Source organism: Pseudopodoces humilis, chromosome 3, assembly GCF_049639895.1.
Source record: "Pseudopodoces humilis isolate 2021_Gansu_Grassland_sample_001 chromosome 3, ASM4963989v1, whole genome shotgun sequence".
NCBI classification, from domain to species: domain Eukaryota; kingdom Metazoa; phylum Chordata; class Aves; order Passeriformes; family Paridae; genus Pseudopodoces; species Pseudopodoces humilis.
Genome location: NC_142202.1, coordinates 152,081 through 173,944, shown reverse-complemented (window position 1 = coordinate 173,944; position 21,864 = coordinate 152,081). Strand labels below are relative to the sequence as shown.

Genomic DNA, 21,864 nt, shown 5'->3' with positions numbered 1-21,864 from the left:
AGGATTCCGTGGCATCTCACAGGGTGCAGGGATGAGGAGGAGGTGCATGGGATGGAGCTTGGTCAGGGAGAGGTCCTGCTCCAGGGGTGTGTTGGAAAGGGGAATTTGCTCTCCCTCTTCCTTTTCTGCCTCTGAACATTTCCTTTCTGTTTATTTGGGGCAGGGGGAAAAGCGCTGGCGCCTGCAGCAGGGTAATGTGACGGATGCTGCACTACTTACTCCTGCAGTTTTCCCCTGTGACAGGCACAGGAGCAGCAGGAGCAAAAAGCAGAGTTTTCTGGCTGGTGCTAGGAGGCTGTCCCGTGCTTGGGACAGAAGGCAGACAGAAGGGACAGCAGCTCTGTCAGGGGAGATGTGCTGTGCCAGCGAGCTGTGGGAATCACGCCGGGCAGTCCATGGCTGCCAGCGCAGAGATCAGCAGTGTCAGCAGTGCCCAGACTTTCCACTTGTGCCAGGTGAAATGCTAATGAGAGAAGAGTGGCAGCAGGGAGTGAGATATCCCTGAGAAACCAGAGCAGGGAGTCGGGCTTCACAGTACCAGTGCTGTTGTACAGAGCAGTGGGAAGGAAGCTGCTGCCTTGAGAATTACCTGAATTTGGGCAGGGTCACAAAGGTATGTCCATGGTAAAACTGGGGAATTTATGGAAGCATGAGAAGATTGTCAGGAGAAGAAAAACCCTGTTTGCTTTGGAGAGGAGCCGAGCCACACGAGGCTGTGACAGGGAGAAGTAAAAGGTGCTGTTTTTTACCAGGTGCAGAACCGTTCCTTTTGTGCTTAGGCGTAGATCAAGAAGAATGGAGTGGTCATTTTTATGGTCAAGCTGGTATGAATATGTAAGAAAACACAGGTTTCTGCACAAACTGGTAATGAACAACCTTGGAAGCTTGCAACAATCCCATATCCAGTAACAGGCTTTGGCACAACACAGTCATGAGCACAAGACAGAATTTTATCTTTGCTTAACTGAGCTTAACCCAGCACTCTTTGGGATGTAGTAACCAAGGAGTTCTTGGGGAATTTGTTCGTCTCTTGCAGGGATGCTTTTCCATCCCCTGGGCTTTGCTGTGTGAGATGGTGCAGGTACTTCACCTGGAGCTTGGTGAGCCATAAGTGCATTTCTGCTGAGCACTGCCTGAACTTGAAATTCTCTTTGCTCTCAGGGTGGGAGCAGAGGCAGGCCCCAGTAGAATGCGTGTGAAAATTTCACTTCCAGAGAGCGGGCAGCTTTTCAGGGTTAAAATAAACCAAAAGTCACATTTTGCTGTTGCCATGAAAGCTGTGGAGATGTTGTTGGACCTTTGGAGCGTGCTCTGCTCTCCCAACTCCAGCTGGGCTTTGTTGAGAGCAGTGCTGGGCTGGGAGGGGCAGAAGCTTTGTGGGGCCCTCAGCGGGCTCTGTGCTCCTTAGCAGGGAGCTGGGGAGCCCCCCTAGAGGTGTGTGTGGGAGCTGTGGGGCTTTTTCTACTGGTGGTCACATAGAAAATATGTGGGAGGGTGTGTGGTGAGGGGCTGTTGGTGCAGGGACCCTGCCCTGCTTGGCCACTGGCTGCAGCTTGGCTCTGGCCTCCGCGCCTCACTCGTGTACGTGGTAGAGGTATTATCAGCAGTATGCTTTCCCTGCCCTTCTGCACCTTTCCATGTAGGTGAGGATGCATGGAAATACAGCTTTGAAACCAGGTGTAAGGAGCAGGCTGCTTGTGGAAACCAGGAGTAGGATTTCTGGGGCTTTGGTTGTTTGTTTGGGATTTTTTTTCCCCTGAGGATGCTCTAGTTAGGGTCCTTGCTGCTGATGATTTTGGCAGAAAAGCATCTCCCAAATCAGCCTAGGCAAAGCGCTAATCCATTTATGACGTGCTGATGCAATGCCGAGCTCAGACTCTGTGGTGGCTGGCTGCAGCAGGCCTGGTGGTGCAGGGGCTGCCTGGACATGTCCCTGAGGCTCTGGGCCAGCAGCCACAGGGGCACGGCCGTGGGAGGACAGCTGTGGAGCGGTGCTGCAGCTCTTTCAGCTGAGCACTGCTCCTCCACCAGGGCTCCTCAGGTGTCCTGAGGTCAGCACACCGCTGCTCTCCACCTCAGTGCTGCCTTTTGTGGAACCTTGTGCTTCTTCCAGCTTTTTTTCTTTCTCCGAAATATTTCCCTGTTGTTTTAACTGCAGGAACGTTTCAGGGAGACGGAGATAATTCAGCTGGTTGTGAAACCAGCCCTCCAAAACCCAAAGCTACCGCCGTGAAAACAATAGATAAAAGGGACAGATGAGAGAGGAGGAAGGGCAAGCATATTTCGGAAAAGCTGTGCTGTTTTTGGCTCCGGCCAGCAGTTTGCATAGAAAGTAGTTTATTGTCAGCAAGAGCTGTGGATACCAGCCAGCTCTCAGAGCCCTGCCTGTGCAGCAGTGCTTTGTGCCAGGGAAAGGCAGTGGTGGCAGAGCTGTCCCTTCAGCTGGGCCAGCCCCCTGCCCGTCAGCTGGCTGCTCACGAGCACCTTCCATCTTCGTTGCCTTTCTTCACCTCAGCATTGTTGAGCTGAACCCTCCAGTGCAGTGGATGAGTTTTTTCTCCTCTTCCAGCGCTGGGTTTGGGTGCTCTTGTCTCATTTGGCTGCTTGGGCCATCTGTGCAAAGGCCTCCCTGTCCCATGGGGACCCCCCATCTCCACACCAGCCTGCTTTGTCCCCGGTAGGAACTGGGTGTTTGCTCCAAGGTTTTGCTGCTGTTCCATCTTGCTGGGGTTCCTGCGCCTTGCTGCTGAAAATAAATGCGCTTGTGAGATCAGAGTGCAGTTTGGGAACACAGGGATGTTGTTCAGCATTGTAAGGTGGTGTTCTTTGTGCTGGGAAGTGCAGCCAGCAGGCGTTTGGCTGTGTTTCTGTAGCACTGAAAGTTGTAAACTCCAGCCAGAGCCATCTGGAACAGCGTAAGGAGCTCCTGAGTTCCCACGTGGAGATCTGGGTCACACACAGAGCCTTTCCAGGAGTTCTGAGCTGTCCGATCAGTTCTTTCCACTCCATCTCATTTTCATGCTCATAAGTGGAACAGGTGAGCAGTGTTGCTGGAGAGGCTGTGCCCAGCAGGCTCGAGTCCCTGCCACCCCAGCCTGGCAGGGGCAGGAGCTCTCAGCAAGCACACACTCGTGTACTCCCCGTCTTATGTAAAGGGACGTGGCCACTGCAAATGCACCGTCTGCATTGTCTTAGTTCTGTTATGAAATGCGGAGCAGGCACAAAGACAGGGAAAAATGACTCATGTGCTTATTGTCCATGGGAATATCTCCAGGAGGAAGCACGAGTAAAGCTCTCCAGAACCTGGGTTCTGAGTGTGTAATGTAAAACTGGTGCTGGATAATTGGAGTTGTGGAAAATACCTTGTGGCAATGTTCAGTGCTTGAAAAAATAATTCGCTCACTTTGAAATACACTATGGTACAGAACTTTGGAAAAACTTTTCATTGTACCAGAGCTTTAGAGGATGTCACAGTATTATTTTAGTATAAAGCCAGCAGCTAGAACATTCATAAGGAAAGTGTTTCATCTGGCTTGCCCAAAATGGCACTGTAGCTGAGGCGGGATGTTTAGCGGTCTTTACCTCTGCTGAGAAAATGAAAAAAAACTCTTTGCCATGGTTCCCATTAAAAATCATCCACTCCTGAGTAATTTCAGTTGAGAAAGAAAACTGTTAGCTTTCTTTTTTGTAAGTTTTCCTGCTTTTCCTTTGGAAGAGGAGTTTGGCTGTGGTGGTGGCCTGGCAGCCCTGCTGTGGGATGCTGTGGCCAAGGTGATATCCCTGGTGCTTCTGCCTCGTACCAGCACCTAAAGCAGGGCAGGCCTTGAGCAGCCAAGGAGCAGCACACTGCAAGGAGACTGGTGCCAGCACATGGGAAAACCACAGGGACCCTTTATGTGTCGCTGAGTGTCCTTGTTAGCAAGGTTAAAATCTCAACGTGTCCCTGTTTTCACAGGGAAATCCTTGGAAGGCCAAAGCTTTGAAAAAGGTTCATCTCTATCTCCTATTTTCTATTGCTCTGTTGAGTAAAATGTGTTTTAGAACGGAGATGCCCTAGGTAGGATTTTGGGGGTGGTGGGCTGCAAATTCTGTTGTGGGACAGCTGGCCCTGCTCAAGCCTGGTGCCAGAGGAGAGCTTTTCCTAGTGTCAGTCACCCCATCGAGCTCGGCCGTGGACCAGGCCCGCCGCTATTTACGCTGAAGTTTGTCAGTGTGCTGGATGTAGCCTTTATAAACACTCCTGTTGCCAAATGAAGCTCTTCCCCTTCCAAAGTCACCTTAGATGACCTTCTTCTTCTTTACCCCTCACTTGGAAGAGTTTGCCATCTGAGAGAGGCAGAGTGGAGGGAGCAGGAGAGTTTCTCTCAGAACTCCAGGGCCATGGCAGTCCCTATGTTCTGCCTCCCTCGTGTCATTGCTCCATGCAGTGGCACAGAGAAGCCTCTCCTGCTTGTAGAAGAGTTCCTCTGCTTTGAAAGCATCTTGTACGTGGAACTGAAACTGCTTTGCTCAGGCTGCCAGAGTGTGTGTTGTTATGGGAGATCCCTGATGCTGCATTACAGCTTGTGCTCCTTCTTGGAAATGCAGTCTGCTTCCATCAGCTTAATCTTACTGGTGCCCACAGAGTAAACTGACAGCAAATTCCGTTCTCTAACTTTTGTAAGGCATTGAAAAGACAAAGTACTTGAAGCTTCAAATGATGGCATTTGGTTTACCAAGGTAAATGGGGTTTTTTTGCTTAGAAAACAGGGGTGCTTCAGGCTGCCTGTGCAGCTGCAGCTCTTCCGCCAAACAGGCACCCAGGTGGCTCCTGTGGATCCTGGGAGCATTGGTCCCGGTGGCCTGGGATGCAGATTCCCAGGTAGCCCTTTCCCAAACATTCCCTCCTTGCTGCTAGTGTGACATGGAGTGGCCTGAGCAGAGCATGATCTGGGCAAGGCAGAGAAGTCTCAGGTGGGGCAGCTCTCTCAACTGGATGTGCCAGGCAACCTAACAAAAGGGTTGGGACCTGCAGAGAACCTTTTCCTTTGTCCTTAATCACCCTCTGAGGCACTGGCCCAAGATTTGAATCTCTGTCCCACTGCTTTTTTGCTCGTGATCCTTTCCAAAGTAGTGGACAAAACTGGGAATAATTCAGAAGTCCTTGTGAGAGAGCCCATGTTCTGCTTGGTGGGAAGGAGATGGATGGGTGGGAGGAAATCCCTCTCAAATGCCGTTTGTTACTGGAGGGCTGCAAGGTCTCCGTTGCAAGAGGGCTGATTTGGTGTGTGGATACTTTCTGGCTTAAAAAAAAAAAAAAACCAGAACAGAAGTTAGAAGTTTTTTCTTCCTCCCTTGAATTTGAACCAGCATAGGAGTCATGGAGCTGACACGTGAGCATATGTGTCCAGCTGATTGGGCAGACATGGCATGGCCAGGGCTGACCAGCTTTGTGCCAGGAGCATTGTGGAAATCGGCCAGTTGTCTTTGTTGACATTGCTGAAATAGAGCTTCGCTTAGCAGCATCGAGGCAAAGCTGAAGGGGAGAGCAGACCAAGGGTTGAGTAAAAGGTAGTGAGACAAAGTAATGCCCCTTGTGTTCGTGGATATTTCTTGTTATTGGAAGAGTGGAGGTGTGGAAAAGAGTCAGAGGCGTGATCTGGCGTCAGTCAGATGGCGCTGAGTGGGAAAACAGAGATGCTCTTCTAGGATGAGCTTCAGAAGCTGTGGAGGAATGCACGTGGCTCCTGTGGGATGGGGAGCTGCTGGCAGCGTCCTGTGGCAGTGAGCCTGGCAACACTGCCCTTTTAAACCCCCGGGGCCATGGGGTTTTTGAAATGCAAACCTTTTGTCTGCTTCAGGTGTTCAGGAGCGGAATCAGGAGTTGCCTTTCCTCGTGTATCTAACTGCTTTTTTCCTTCAGGCTACGATGCCCTGAGCTATTCTGTGGAAAATGGTGACAAGTGGAGCAGGCGACAGCTCCTGCAAGCACGTGAGCAGAACCAGAACGTGACTGACGTCCCAGAGGACGGGGGGCAGCTCTACGTCAGAAACTGCACCGAGCCAGGTAGGAATGAAAGTTGCCTCTAGCTCCTCAGTCCTGCAGTTGGCTTCCTCACATCTGTACTGCCAAGACTTACTTATTTTTACATCCATAAATGCTGCTTTTCACACTAGAGCTTGGATATCGTTTCCTCAGGTTTTGGGGAGAGGAGTAAAAGGGGTTTTCTCTGTTCTTCGGGACTAATGTAGGTTATGTGCCCCGGGAGAAATTCTAACAAATGCAGTTCTTGCTGCGCTTCTCAGCCTATAATTTTTCCTCTGTCATAATCCTTAATAACATTTCTGGACAGATGGATGATTATGGTCTTTTTTAGACAGCGAAAACTGGTACAAAAATACTTCTTGCTCAATTTTCGCTTGTTTGCATAACTCTGGCATAGCACAGACCCAGTCTCGCAGCCTCACATCAGCCCTGGCAGTAATATTTTCCTCCTTCTCTGTACCTCAGCATCTGCTGTCTCACCACTGCAGCTGCTCCTACTGCTCTCACCAAATAGAGTGGTACGTAGGAAGCATGGGTGGTGTGTGGGTCTTCCCACCCCCCCCCTTTTTTCAGAAAGTAAAACAATAACTACCGAGTACCTTGTATTTTCTCGGGAGAGAGAAAGCAAAAATACCTAGACACGTGGAATTGCGGTTTCTTCCTGAAATTGCCACGATGTGATGTTCCGTAGTAGAAACTGATGCAAAGTACTGCAGGAAGTGAAAGTAAGAGAGTCCTGTGTGTGCTTTTGTTGATTTTGTTTGGGTTTATCGGAGTGTAAATGTAAATAATGTTAAGTACTGTTGAGCGTGTTGGTGTTAGGCCGGGTGGCAGTCAGAAGCCTTTGGGAATGGGATGTCCCCAGACTGCAGTGTCTGTGGAAGTTACCTGTTGAGCTCAGTGGGCTGAGGATCACCTGCAGGATGCCTCAGCTCTGCTGCTCAGCAAACGAGTGAGGCGAGGAGCTGGCAGAGGGGCATGGCACATCAGCGTGTTGTGAACGGCGGTGGTGCTGCCTGTGATCGATCCTCCAGCATGAGAGCAAAGTGGTGTTAAAAAGCCATGCTTTTGTGTTTGAAAGTGTGGCCCCGAGTAGGGTGGCTCAAATCCTAGTACGGCCCTGACAGCAGGAACTGTGCTTGTCAGGCAGGGCTGATGGCAGGCTCGATCCCAGGGCAGCAGAGTCCTTCCCTTTGCTGTGCTGCTGCTGGGTCAGGCCCCAAATGGGGCACAGCAGTCGGTGTTTCACCAAGCACGGCTGCCTTTGCCTTCTCTAAGGGCTGCTCCAGGAAACTGGGGCAATTTGTGATGCTGCTGAGCATAATGCACGAGTGCTGCATAACCAGAGCCTGGGGGCCCGTTGTGACCTGGGAGTCAGCAGAGCTCAAACCTCCCCAGCATCCCCACAGCACTACGTGTGTTGGCCTTCAGGTGCTCCTCCTTCCCTCGGGCAGGTGTCACAGGGAAATGCTGCCTGAAAAGGGTTTTTTCCTCCTCGCTTCCCAAGTGAACCTGTATAAACACCTTGCAGCTGGGCAGAAGTGGGTTGTTTAAGAAAGCAGTTTTACCTCGCCTGCTGGTGGAGGGAAGTGGAATGCCTCCTGTTAAAATGTGTTGTGTTTTTTTTCAGTGCGTGGTTTCTGTGCTGTGTTGGCGATGAACACACCTTGCTGTGCTAAAGGGAAGAAGTGTGTTCTTTAGCTGCTCGGGTGATTGCAGGCTCATTTGAATGCCTGCCATGACATTTGCTGGTTGCTACTTCCATTTCCTAATGGTTTATCCAGTGGCCTGTCTAGTATCATTTCATCATCAGAGCTGCTCCAGATAGTGGGGGTTTTGCTTACTTTTCCTCTGCAAAAATAGCTGTAGAAATATTAGAGGGGTGAAATGGACCGAATCCAGCCTAGAGACCATTTTTAGGAATTTTTTGTTTGTTTGTTTTGACCTTTTTCTGAGAAATGCTCATCGTGGGTTCTGGCCTGGTCCTGTGGCTGGTTGTGGTTTTTTTGAGTGTCTGTGGAAGCAGAACCACAGAGCAGCCTGCTGTCTTTGCTAAGGAGCCTCTCGTCTCTTGTTGCTTGTCCCCTGAGTGTCCAGCCCTGCAGTCAGAGCTGATTGTCCCCTCCCTCTTGGACCCTGGTGGCTTCTCATGTCTGCTGTCAGACACCAGATGCTCTTCTAGCCTGTCTTACCCATCCCCTTGTCCTTGTGGCATCCACATGAAGGTGTGTGAAACTAGAGGTGGACAAAAACATTGGACATAGTTTATTCACAGAAGTAGTGATATTGTTTAAATGAAACACTCGTGATTCTGGGCCGTGTTTTTAGCTCATGCAAAAGATGACAAGGAAAGAGCGAGAATTACTTGTGTCAGTTCAGGTGAAATATCATTTACTCACCCAGTCCTGTTCAGAAATGTGATTCACCCACTGGAAGCCACGAAAAAGGATTAAGCTGGTTTAATGTTGAGCTCTGGGTCAGGTCCCTGTGCTACCAGATTCAGAACTCAGACTGCACTGGAGGATCTCCGAAGCTTGCTCTTGTTTCAGATGGGGTTTGTTAGCTGCCAGGAGGTGACAGGCTCTGGGGCTGTGTCAGGATGGGATGTCACCTGTCTGGTGGTCCAGGTTGGAGGGGGAGGTCCCGGTGCCAGCCCTCATTAGCTCCTCACCAGACTGACACGTGCTTTCCCTGAAGAGCTGTCATTGCCTTCCTTCCTCCCCCGCCTTAGCGCTTCACTCCCACCTCAGAAAGGCTGAAAATAAAGTAACAGCCCTGCTTAAGTGTGCTGTTTTAAAGTCATTATCAGTAATAGCAGGAAATACTTGATTGCTGAAGGAACAAAAAGATCTCCGAGTATTCATTTAGACCCTCAGGCATAAAAGTGCTTAAATTAAACAGCCAAAGACGTTTTTTTGCAATTATTTTTTACTGTCCTCATCTTCTTTCAAAAGCAACTTTCTTCTTTATCGATATTTCTTCAGTGAGTCATGGCTCGTGTAGTGTAATTTGTAGTGCTTGGCTGTGGAGCCAGGTAGCCCTTGCAGGCTGCTTGCCTGTGGCTGTGTCTTCAGAGCCCCTTTGGCACCCAGCCACAAACCTGAGCCCACAGACCCAAAGACCCTTGGCTGGGGCTGAGCTTTCTGATCTCTTTCCTCTCTCTCCTTATGCGTGTGCTGGGTTTTACGTGGTCCGCATTCTGCTGGGATGTCATGCCCAGAATGAAGTCCAGAGAACTACACAGTTTAGAAATGCCTTCTTCCCAAGCAGATACAGCATGCTATGTGAAGAGTGATTTTGTTTTGTTTCCCTTTTGTTCCTTTTTTCCTTTTCCTCTTTGAACCTCAATCCAATTGAAAGACAAAGTCACTTTCCTTCCAGCAAAATTAATTTCATCTTAGCAAAATTAAAAGTAAAAGTTTGTTCCTGCCTTGCAAGTTGCCCAACCTTGCTTTCACTTGTGGGAACGTTAGAAAAATAAATTGCTGTAAGTTTAGTAACAAAATGTCCTTGAGGAATAGCAAAAAAGATGTTCTCTCGCTGAGCTATAAATTTGGTGAATTTGACAGAAATTTGCTTGAACTTCTGCTTCCACACTCTACTTGTTAGTCAACTTCAGACCTGAAGCCTCAGAAAACCAGAATGTTTGGGTTAAAACCTCAGAAATAAGAACAAAAACATGCTTATTTCTTCTGGGTTCTTGTGCTGGCAGGGAGCTGGGTTCTCTCTTGCTGCAGCCAAGGAGAGATGTTCTCCTGGTGGGGACCAGGGGCTGAGGTTTGGTGCTGACCCGAGGAGCCCAGCGCTGGGTGCCCGAGTTGTGTCCAGACCCTGGATCTGGCTGTGTCCCAACAGCTGCAGCTCTGGCTGAGGGCAATGTGCAAGGCAGCTGAGGAGCTCTCCTCGCAGAGCCTGTGGCTTCCTTTGGTAGAAACAACTGCAGATATTTTCCGTGCTGTGCTCTGGACTCGCTCGGGCCTTGGGGTTCACCTTCTGGGCTGGGCTCTTTTGTGGGACTGCTGGATTGTAGGATCACCTGGGAGTAAGAGGTGGTCACAAGTATTTTCTCTAGGATTCTTCAGCCATCCAGGCGTGGCTGAGTTGGGAGCAGGTAGCTGAGCACCATCGCTCTGAGGCAGGACCTGCTGTGTTTTACAGCAGGGCTGTACCTGGACAGTGTGCCAGAGGGGAAGCTCAGAACAGCTGCTTTTTGCTGGGCACTTGAAAACTCGGAACTGATCACCAAAACCATGCAGTTCCCTGTAAAACAGGGCCCTCTGGGCACATGCAGGAGACCAATGGCTTTCCTTTTGCTGAAATTTTGCCATTGTTCCCATATGTGCAGCTCCAGGAGCCAGAGCTTCAGAGAGAAAAATAACACAAAGCTTGTGTGATTAAAATCAAGAGGTGGCAGTGCTATTACCCAACTTGATCCTAGGTGTGTTCTATTGCATCGATGAAACAAAAGGAGAAGGCAAGCCCCAGACTCCAAAGTCAGAGTTCACACTGAGGGGAGGTGGTGAGCTCCAGAGTGTCCTCCTCGGAAAGTTGCTGTCGGTTTTTCCAGAATATGTAACTGCACGTGAATCAATCTTGTTCTGACAGAAAAGAACCTTGTCTGGGCCTCCTGTGCCGCAGCACAGCTGGGATGTGCACCTGTAGCGTGGGAAGATCTCTCAGACTGGGACTAGTTTGCTCGATTGGTGATGCTTGTGATGAGGCTGTTCCCATTTTAGTTGTTGTTTCTGGTGGAAGATGACGGGCTGGCTGTGCAGGGAGGGCTCGCAGAGCGCTGGGAGAAGATCCATGTGTCATGCTGCATGGGGAGTGAGGAACACCAAAGTTAATTGCCTTTTGCTACCCAAGAATCGTGTCAATAGTCTTGAGAAACGATGGCAAGCGGGCAGAAAGAAAGGAGTAACCCTTGTAGAGAGCAAGGGACAGAACCTGTACACTTGCTGCTGCCAAAGGCGCAGAAGGGGGATGTTTGGGAGTCTGTCAGAAGCGCAGCCCCATCTGCATGGTAGCTCTCCAGTGGTGGAGTGGGGAAGCCCTGTGTCCTTTTTTATGATTATGTTTTCCCTTCTGGAATAACTTTAAAACACCCAGAAATTTTCTTGGTTTTTGGATTTATTTTGGCTTTTTTCCTCTGTTACTCTTTTGTTTGTTCTTTGTATCTAGAGGAATGAGGCTTGCTTCCTTGACCTTTTAGTGAGCTTGGGTTACTCCTTTGGTTATTATGTGTTGTGGAAAAGGCAGCAGAGAGGCTTAAAATACTGAAAGGGGACCCTTGCTTCCAAATCTTTAAACGCCTTTGCATTTAAAAGGTGTTAAGCAACAAAGCATGACTTCAGACGGGAATAAATATCACATTGTACCTCTCTGAACCGGGTTTCACTTCTCTGACACTTGAGGATGCCAGGCTGCTGCTGTGCATCACTCTGGTAATCTGAGAAGCCTTCCATGAAGCCTGTGACCTGAATTTCTAAGGCGGCATTGAAAAAAAAAATTGTCAAGTGAGACTTGCTCCTTTCTCTGGGAAGAAAACGCGCTTGGGTTTTCACATGCTGAGCATGGAAAGCAGCGCCAGTGGAGGGGTTTGGGCTGGCAGCTGGGAAGAGTCAGTGTGGTCCCCTTGTTTGGTGGCTCTGGCTGCCTCGGGACGTTGCTGAGGTGCAGATGGCTGCTCACAGCTGCAAGAACATCGCAGTTATTGTGCCCCAGATGTAGATGTTCTCTGGCCAGACACCAGAGTAGTTTCTTTCGAGCACCTGAATTGTTCGCCTGGCATGGTAAATGCAAATTGTCCACTTAGCGTTTAAAAATATACTGCTGCATTTTTGTAAAATGTCCTCATTCTCCCCGTGAGAGTCTGTGCTGCTGTAAATTTTTGGTTGTTAAAAATTTTAGACTTGCACTACCAAGAAATTTGGGAATGAAGTCATTTGCCTCAGTGCCTGTTAACCCAGGCCATGTAAAATGTGTGACTTGTTTTAGTTGGGACAGAGTGTGAGGTTCCTGATCAGATCACAAGAATGACAGTATCTTTCCTGAGCTGTTTGAAACTTTCTCTGTGATGCTAGAAGGGTAGAAGGAGTAAGCCTGATAATGAAGGAAATCAGAGCAAGTGGTTATCAGCACCTGCTTTAAATTTTGGTGTGTCTGTACTGTGTTTCACAGATCGAACATGAATGTGTAAACAGGGGCCTCAAGCATTAATTTAAGATTCAGGGCTGAAAGCTGATGTAGCTCTAAGATCCAGGACAAGCCTTTCTTAGAATTGTGTTTCAAATTTGGTATTTTGGAGCTATTACTGCAAAGGAAGAAAAATAACATCTGGCCCCATGTTGCAAACTGGATTTTTGTTGTTTGTTTTTCGGTTCTTGACAGTAGTTAGTAGTTAAAAATCAAAGGTCCAGATTTTCCAGGAGTGTAATTTATTACTGGCTTCATTGATTTAATTGCGTTTACACTAGATTTAAATGACCAAGAATCAAATACAACATCCCAAGTCAGGTTTTAGTACAGTCAGGATGGAGTTTTTATCATCTGCCATCTGCATTTTAAGCAGTGCTTAATTGTATAGTTTTTATATACAGACATGTGTGTAAATTCACTTATGCATGCACAGAATAATGGTTTCCTATGTTAATGCTGAAGCACTTTCATTTAGTGTGCAGCAGTGGGTAAAATAAAAATATTTCATTAAAATGCCCTTTTTTTTTGTGGACTGCATTTAAAAAAAATCCTAGATTAGATATTGGTTGCCCATATGTGCAGGTCCCTTGTCCTTTCCCCGCTGTTCCTGTTAGGAAATGGAGAGGCGAGTGATTTTTCTTTCCCAAAGATCCCAAGGTACCTGGTGTTTGCAGCGAGTTGGAGAGCTCCCTCTTTGGCCCAGACTCTTCAGGAGCTCTCCTGTTGGGATCCAAGTCTTCTGTGCTGGGTGTGATGAAACCACACAGAAAGAGGGGTCGCCCCTCCAGTCCAGAAGTGTCAGTGACAGCAGGGCACGCTCCGGGCGGACTGGGGGAGTAAACAGAACAGGATTCCGGCTGCTTGGAGCGTTCAAACCAGGCAGACAGTGTTCAAACCCTTGTCACCAGCCTGGAGAGCTGCTCATACTCTGTGTATGTATCTCATCCAGAGATACTGGGAGGTTTTCAGATCTGGTTTCACTTCCATCCTGAATTTTGGCACTTCAGGATATCGTCATCAGATACCCTGAAATTTCGGGATAGGGTCAAATATCTTTTAAAAGGCTTATGCTGGTGCTTTAGAGAAAAAAGGTACTGATTGTGGGGCAGCAGCTACCCCAGTGCTGCATGAGCTGTCTGGCAGCTTTCTCTCAGGGGGAGGGAACTGCTGCCCCCCGGCCCGTTGTGTGCCTTTGCCGGTGACCAAAAGTAGTGGCAGTGCCACAGCTTTCTGTCCTCACCGCTGGTCTTGGCAGTGTCCCCCGCAGGCACGGGCTCGGATGAGGATCTGCCAGGAGCTCTCGAGGTTCTTTGTGCAGTCGTGGTTGCGACTCTTTGCTGGAGGGGGAAATACTTTGGAATAAACCCTCTCCTTGGTTTTACATGTATATGCATAGAAAAAAGAGAGGTGGGATAAAAAGAAATGAGCAGTCCTGAGCAGAGTTTTTGTACCCAAGGCCAGTCCTGAGACCACAGCCTGGTGAACACAGAAGCAGCGTCAGTTCAGGCACTTGGTGATGGATGGGCAGCTGCTGATAGCCTGAGTGGCCACTTCTAATTAGCACTCGGTAAAATTCTCAGAAGACAGCGACTGGAGAGTCAGGTCCTGCCCCCATGAGTGCGAGTCCCCAGTGCCCCAAGCGCTGCAGTGCTCTGTCCCTCTGCAGCTTGGCAAGCTGGGCCTGGGGGAGCATCCTGGTGATTCCCCAGCACTGCAGCTCCAGCCGCGAAGGGCTCGGAGCAATCCTGAGCCAGAGGTGCTGTTTCCCCGTCTCTTAACTGGCGGTAGAGGAGGAGGAGAGGAGAAAGTGCTAATTATTTTGTGTTAAAACAGAGATAATTACTGCTATAGAATTTCAGCAGAAAACAAAGCGGCAATTAATTATTCATTGTCAGAACTCCAGCACGGCTCGACAGAGTCGGGGTTCACGTGTCCCGTGGGCTGCGGCACGGGGAGGCCTGTGCCTTGTCACCCTGCAGGGATGCTTCCCTTGGGAGGAGGCTGCTTGGGGGTTTCTTGGGGCTGCTGCCCACGGGACCTAAACCTGTTGTTCTGTAAGATCTGGCTGCAGGCTGAGTGCCTGATGGGATCCCTGCCTATGCTTGTGGTGGACGTGGCCGTGTCAGTGTGCCATGGGCAGGTCAGCACGCCTGGAGAAGGGCCCTGGCAGTGGGAGAGGGGGCTGCTCAGGCAGGAGGGGTGTGTCTGACACTGCCTTCTAGCTCCATCTGCACCGCGTTCCCTGGGAAAAGCGCAAGGAAAGCGTTGAGAGGTGTTTGTTCACTGGGCCGGTGAGCTGCATGACGCTTCGCCGGTGTGCACTCTCACATCTCCCAGTCAACAAGTCGGGAACTGGTGTCTCTGTGTGAAACAGCTCCTTGTGTTTCCGTTTCCCTGTGAGTTTCACTGTGCCCTGTGTGAGCCTTTGTGCTCCTCAGTCAGAGCTGCTGAGCTCCTCCTCTTGAGAGGAGGCCAGTGTGCTGGGGAAAAGGGAAGGAGGGGCATGGATTTTCTGTGAGGGGACATCAGGGCCACTCTTGAAGCAAGCAGCATCTCAAGGATGTCCTCCAGGCCAGCTGGTTGCTGTGAGGACCCTCGGTGAGGCAGGATGCTGCATGCAGGGATGCAGCAGCTTCCTGTAGCCATAGCAACAGCTGGGGAATGTGGTGGTGCCTGCAGGCATCCCTGCACTGATGGACCTACAAGAGAGGTGTGGCTGCAAGGCCAGGCAGTGAAGTGACCCACAGCCATTCAGGTGAGCCTGGCAGCCATGGTCCAGCTGTGCTGACAGATCCTTTCTGGTCACCACGTTGTGCCCCTACCCCTGGCAGCCCCCTAAGCTGGGGATGTGCAAGGGACAGGGCAGGACAGCTCAGAGAGCAATGGACAGGGGAGGGCAGATGAATTCCGTCCCATGAGCCGTGCCTTGGAGCGAGATTGTCAGATCCCTACAGAGTGAGGCTCCTGTGGGTAGTGCTGAACCTCACCCTCTCCCCCATCCCCAGTTACCAGGATTGCTGATTTAATCAGGATGCAGGAGCTGACAAATACTTGGACTGGGAAGATGGAAAGTTCCACTGAGCCACCACTGCTCGTGTGCTTGAGGGAAGCTGGCAGTGGTGGAATCGAGCTGTTCGTGCAGCCTCTGTGCTTGAATTAATTTTATGTTCTGCTTGCACTTGGGTTCCTTCTTTAGACATGTCTTTCCAAACTCACTTTTTCTTAAAAAAAAACAACAAACCATAAATTCCAAGTGAAGCTTTTGTTGAGAGCCAGCACATCTTCTGCCCTACCTCCACTGGATCTGTGCTGAGTGGTTTGGATTGAATCAGTCTCCTGGGAAAGACTTGAAGGGATATTTAACCCGCCTTCAGTAAGTGGGTGAGCACGCAGGAAGCTGAGAGGACCCAGCAGCCCACGGATGAGTTATGTGATATGTCATTACCCATGACCTGCATGGCCAAGTCCCAGTGGTGTTTGGTGACTGCTGGAGGAGACCTTGGTGTGCAGGCACGTGTGCATCCATGTTTGAGCGTGCTGGCTCTGGTTTGCTCTGCAGAGCACGTGGAGTGCTCTGCCCAGCCAGGGACAGCGGAGCTGAAGACAGGATTGATGTTTCCCCTGGCAGATTTTTCCATGTAGGAAATTCCCTGCTGCTTCGAGCCTGTAAATCAGGATCGGATGACCTTTTAAGGGTGTGTGCTATCAGTCAGTTTCCCATCCTATTTTGATTTTGCAGATCCATGACACATTCCCAGTGGAGGTGCAGACTTGCCTGCAGCCAGTGGAACTAGAAAAAGTCCTGCTGCTTCCGCTCCCTTTCCCAGCCCCATGGTCCTGCACAGCCTTCCCAGGTGACGCTGCTCCTGGGGGAGCCCTGCAGGTGAAGCTGGGGCGTCACTCTGGGGGACAGGGCTGCCACCATCCCCTTCTCCCACAAGCAGGCTGCTGCCAATCCGGCTGGAGCCTGGGCAAGCAGAGGGCTGGTGGGGTTAAAGCAGAGCTTGTTGCTCAATTTCAGAGGGAGGAGGTTTGCAAGCAGACTGGGCTTAATTTACTGCCTTATTTTTCTACTCCCACAGGACCAGTAGAAGAAACACACACTTTGTAGTTTATCTGTAAAACTCCAAGAACTAAGTGAACTAACTGCTCAAATGATGTTGCTGTGAGTGATTAGTCTATGGAAAACTGAAACAAACTGGAGGCTCGTGCTTGGTGCTGGGAAGGTGACAGGCTGTGTGCTGTGGCAGGTTTGTGCTCTTGTGTCCATGGCTCTGGAGGTGCTGGAAATTGCAGAGAAGGGAGGTTCTCCAGTGTGCAGAGATTCCCTTCCTGGGCAGGACGGGCTGTGGGAGGCTCAGGAATGGTTTGGCTCAGGAATGTTACCCATCTGACGAGCTGCATGGCACAGCAGCAAGGGCTGGGGCGCCCAGGCCTGTGAGAATGAGATCATCTGAGATTTGGGGTAAGCGGAAACCTCCCGGGAGGTTCTGTGCGGAACCTCAGGTGTGGCTGTCGGGACAAATCCGTCTTCATTTCTTGACGTGCTTAACAGCAGGCACAGTGGGATGGCCCTCAGAGTGCTGACACAGGCAAACACACACTCTGGCATGGCTGTGCACTGTTTCTCCGGGGGTGAAAATACTTACAGGAAAGTCAGAATACTTTCCTCTGTTGCCTTTATTGTTCTCTCTTTTTTTTTTTTAAAACATTTCACGGCTCTTCTGTGTAGTGCTGTTTTGTTCACTCAAAATTTAAAAAGAGCGGTTTCACCTGCTTTTTAATTTCTGGGTGAAAATGCTTGAGACCCTCATCTTCACGTTTCAGCGTGGAGTTGTCTGTGTGATGGTTCCACAGGTGATGCATCCCCTCAGGAGGCTGGGAGCAAGCTCCAGGGTCCCGTGGAAGGCTGGAATGGCTGAGGAGAAACCTGTGCTGTTCCAGCTCTCCTCAGGCAGTGTGTCCTGAAGTGGGAGATGGAGTTGCAGTTTTTGGATAGAAATACTTTGTTTCTAACATTGGCTGCAGCAAACAAGCCTGGAGAAGCATTAAACCCTGAAGCAATTAAATGTATCGGCAAAGTGGGATTTTTGGGGTTTTTTCCCTTTTGTGAGATGCTTTGCCAGCTGTTGTTTATGGAAAAAAAAATCTCAATCTTTTTTATGAGAACTTGTTTTTAGGTTTCTTTGTGTTTGGGGCTGATTTATACATTATGCATTAGCTCGGGAAGGCAAAACATTTATTTACCAGCCTGAATATTTAGAGGAAGAACAAGTGGGAGTCAGTGAAAAGCCTGTATGGATAGCTTAGCCAGAGATCCAGAAGAACTTTCCCAGCATTAGAAATGGCACAATTAAGTCATAAGGGAACAGCTGGACAGTAAATGGAGTTTTCTCTGCCTGTGTGTGGGTGACCCCTCTGCCTGCAAGGCCTTGTGCTCATCATCGGGCTCCGTGGCTGGTGCACGAAGACAACAGAAACCCCTCTCTCTGCTGGATCATGAGGACTGACAGCAGCTGGGAGCCTCTCTGTTGTTGGAGGTACTGGCTTCGTGGAGGCCAGAGACAGAAGGGACACGTGGAATGGTTCCTGACCGGGCTGGCTGTGTTTGGGAGGAACTGAGGAGGAGTGCGTTTTCTTTGCTTAGGTTTGCTGAATGGTATTTTTGAGGGAGTTCCTTTATTAGGCGCGGTTCTGAGAAATACACAGTTCTTTATGCTGTTCTCTCTTCTTTTTGCTTGCAAATGAAAGAATGCTGATGAGAGCTCGGGGTAAGCAGCGTGCCATTGTCTGGGACAAGGCATGCCATAGGAATCGTGCTGCTACAGAAGGCGGCTCAAAGGTAATTATATTGCTTGCTGACTGCAGAAACATGCCACCAAATGAGAGTTTGTGAGAGCTGGGCTCTCTTAGGAACAAATGGAGTAAGTGGGTTGGAGCTTTGAAGAAAACAAACGGTATGGCAGAAAATACATCCTTGTAGTTCAGAACATCAGTTTCAGAGCAAGGGGCATCAGGAAGTGACTTCCCTGGGAGCAGGTCCTTGGCTACCTCAGGACTCGGCAGGAAATTGCAGTGTGAATTTGAATGAAATGCAGCTGCCAACAAGCAAGCCGAGCTGTGAGACCTATGGGCAGTGCTTCAGCGTGATGGTGTTAAACAGAGAGGCTGCAAACCTTCCTGAAGGTCATTGCTGTGGGAATGAGGACTGCCCTGTAGCAGTCACGGGGTGACACCGCGTCCTGTTCCCTGGAAGTGCTGCAGGAACACACAGCAAGCAGCCTTGAGTAAGGGCTCAGAGAGGGAGGCTCTGCAGCTCTCTGGGGTGCGCCGGGTGCTGGCTGCTGTCCTCAGGGAGGGGAGGAGGTGGCAGCTGAGGAGCCACATGTGGTACAGGACAGACTCCCGTGGGCTGCCTAGCACACGTGGGAGGCTGCCCAGAATCTCCCTGTGGTGTTTGGCCGTTCCATTGCTTTTCCAGGCAGGCTGTGCTCTGCTTCACTTGTCCTCTGCTTGTACTGAATAATGGTAGAGATACCTGCAGAGCTGCACTGGGCCTGGCAGGGAATATGGGGGAGAAAGCAAAGCAAAACCCTCCTGGTCTGAGGGGAAAACAGAGGGCTCATTGAGGGGGACTCGAGTAAACCATGTCTGCTTGGCAGGAGGCACATGCTCCAAAGCAGCCAGCCCCAAATCCAGAAGGGTTAATTTGCCCCACAGCATGTCCTGAAATAGTAATGTTTGGATAATGTTTTGGGGATAACTAAGCTGGAACATGTGCATAACTGTTAAAGTTGTGAATGCCAAAAAAGGGAATTGATGCTAAGCTCAAATATAAGGACTCGTCATTTAATTTTAAAAATTGTTACAACTGTAGTTTGGTTTTGTTGCGTTATGCTATAGGCTTTTTGGCAGGGATTTCATGGGAGATGAGGAGACAGCAGCTTGATGCTTCCCTCAAGCTTTTTTGAGACTGTTCTGTGTTTTGCCAAAGTGTACGTGATGCATTCTGAACAAATCCATCTTGGATTCCTCAGCCTCCCACTGGGAACCGCTCTGGGGGGTAAATGTGGGACAGAGCAGATCTTGGGTGTCCCTGGTCCCCTGCTGGGGCTTTGCCTCTGAAAACCAGGGTGAGGGACTGCATGTAAACCCGGTGAGGAGGGGTCTGGCCCTTCTGCTCAGCTGGACCTGGCATTCAGGGAAGCAGGAGAAGTTCTGGCCATCTGTGCCCCATTGGGCATGATTTGTGTGATCTGCAGTAAAGTCCTAGTTAGGCGGGGTGGTCTCCAGTTTTGGGGCTGAGCCGAACTCTCTCAGTGTTTTCTTACCTCTGCCTGTGGGCACCAAACCCAGGCAGAGCCACTGATGGCTCTGAACACGTGGAATCTGTTTGTAACCCTTATGTAAGGGCACGTCAGGATGATCAGAGGATGACTAAAATTGCAGACCCCTTTAACAGGGGAAATTTATCAATGTCTTTGAGGGAAATAAAGCCATAAGGGCCATCCCTTTGCGTGCATATTGAATTCACCCAAAGTTTAATTTGTTGCATTTATTTCAGTTCGTCAGCTGGGCGAGGGTGAACTAAGGCAGAGAGATATGTCAGAAAATTAAGCTCTACTCCTTAGAAAAAACCACAAAACCTTACAGCTGCACTTAGACAGAAATAACAAGGTTGGTGAAGAAGAGTTTGGGGGGGAAAAGGAGATTTTTGAAGCCAGTAGATTTGTTTTTTTAGTTGCTTTCAGGTTTGGGAAAACTTTTCTGCAAACATGAGGACTCAGGAATGCTTTTTGATTATTCAGTTTTTCTGGTTTTGTTTTTTAACTTGTGCGTGATGAAAGTGGGTTTGCCCCTCTGGCTGTGTGAGGTGGCACTGAGCGAAGGCTGCCAGCCCGTCCTGCAGGGCAGCTGGCACGTGGCCCTGCTGCTGCCTGGGACAGGAGCTGGGAATGGGGGTGAGGATGTGCCTTGGAGGGAGCCAGGATGGAGTGTCCCCTGTTCAGAAGCACTGCCTGGCCTGGGGCTGGCCCTCTGGGGGGTTCTGTCGGGTGGGGAGGTCTCTGGGGCGCTGATGGCTTTTGTCCCGCGCAGGCGATGGAGCCGTGTACACGGCTGGGCTGTTGCTGTGGCAGGATGGGGAGCACGGGGAGCTGAGGGCACCTGGGGGCTGTGGCCCTTTCCTCCCAGGTCTCCCCAGCTGTGGTGCTGGGGGCTTTGTGCAGAGGATGCTGCGCTCAGAGAGCCACAGGCATATGGCAGTGGTAGGAGGGGTTTCCATGGAAACCTTTCAGCAGCATGACATCACTGGCGCTGTCACATTTAAGCTTTTCAAGGCTTTTTGGATTTCAGGGATTACATAACTTTGGAGGGGTTAGGCTGGGGCTTGGATCTAATCAGTATTCAGGGTCTTAGTTGAATTAAACTTTTAGAAAAGCCAAACACCCTCATCCAAAAGTGGCCGGCAGCAGCAACAGCGGTTTTCTGGTCATCTTGGACACTTCTGCAAGCCCTGGAGCCTTAGGGAAGGCAGAGCCCCCCTAGGCTGGGGCAGCAGGAGCTGCTGGGCTGGGGCACAGCTGCTCACTCACACCCACCTTTATAAATGTTTGTGTAGCTGAGTCAAGGTATTTTTTTCTTGGAGCAAAGGAGAAATCTTCATTTTGCTTCTAGGTATCTGTAATCATTTCCTAATAGCTGCTTGTGTTTCTCGTTCTGCCCAATAACTTTTCTTATACGTGAACTTGAGGAAAATACTCTGTGGTTTTCTGTTAAATGTAACTTAGTGTTTTTGTTCAAGACTGAAGCCTTGCGGGAAATTTGGAAATGTAATAACTTCTAGAAAGGCAGTAAACCCTGCACATAACGCAGGGAAAGTCTTGAAAGAGGATGGATTTGTTTTTAACCACAGTACAACTGCTGCAGACTTGGGGTTCCTGACTCAGCATTCCTGATGGGAACAGTTTACAGCAATGAAAGGCAAGTTAGTTCTAGGATTCCCTGGGACAAAAAGATCCTGGGTTGGAAAGGAGTGACTTGTCTTGCTGAGGGGAGGTGCAGCATGCAAAGGGGGGGAGAGGCTGAAACCCAGAGTAAATGCTGTGAAGACCCCTCCTGGTGTCTTTCTTCCAGCTTGGGCCCAAAGCTCTTCTGCTTGCCGAGGGTCTCAGAGTCTTGCCAGGCTCTCTGCTGCTGGGCCACAGGAGCCAGTGTCTGGCAGGCCTTGGAACAAAATCCCAGGCTGTTTCGGGTGGGAAGGGACCTTAAAGCTCGTCTCTTTTCCCTTCTGCCGTCCCAGGTTCCCCCAAGCCCTGTCCAGCCTGGCCTTGGACTCTTCCAGGGGTTGGGCAGTCACAGCTTCTCTGGGCACCCTGTGCTAGGGCCTCAGCATCCGCATTGTTAAAAAACCTTTTTTCTAATATCTGATGTAAACTCACCCTCCTTCAGCTTAAAACCATCACTCCTTAGCCCTGGTTAAGGAATGAAGGACGTTCTGTGGCAGCTTTGGGAGTTTATCGAGTGTTACCTGAGGGAAGGCAGCTTTTAAGCATATTTATATTTATTTGTGTATTTATTTATTTGTCTATTTATGTTACCCAAACACATTTGTGTATGTCAAAAGATGTATCATCTGCCAG

At 49.8% G+C, this 21,864-nt stretch overlaps 1 protein-coding gene across 3 annotated transcripts in view; it reads left to right on the top strand.

Annotated features, from left to right (window-relative positions):
• Positions 1-21,864, top strand: part of SLC24A3 (solute carrier family 24 member 3) — a 108,501-nt gene that overhangs the window by 13,731 nt on the left and 72,906 nt on the right. For all 3 annotated transcript variants that reach the window (XM_088053580.1, XM_088053581.1, XM_088053579.1), the window contains exon 2: positions 5,903-6,046. The gene's annotated coding sequence lies outside the window, so the exon portion shown is untranslated. The remainder of the gene's footprint in view (positions 1-5,902; positions 6,047-21,864) is intronic.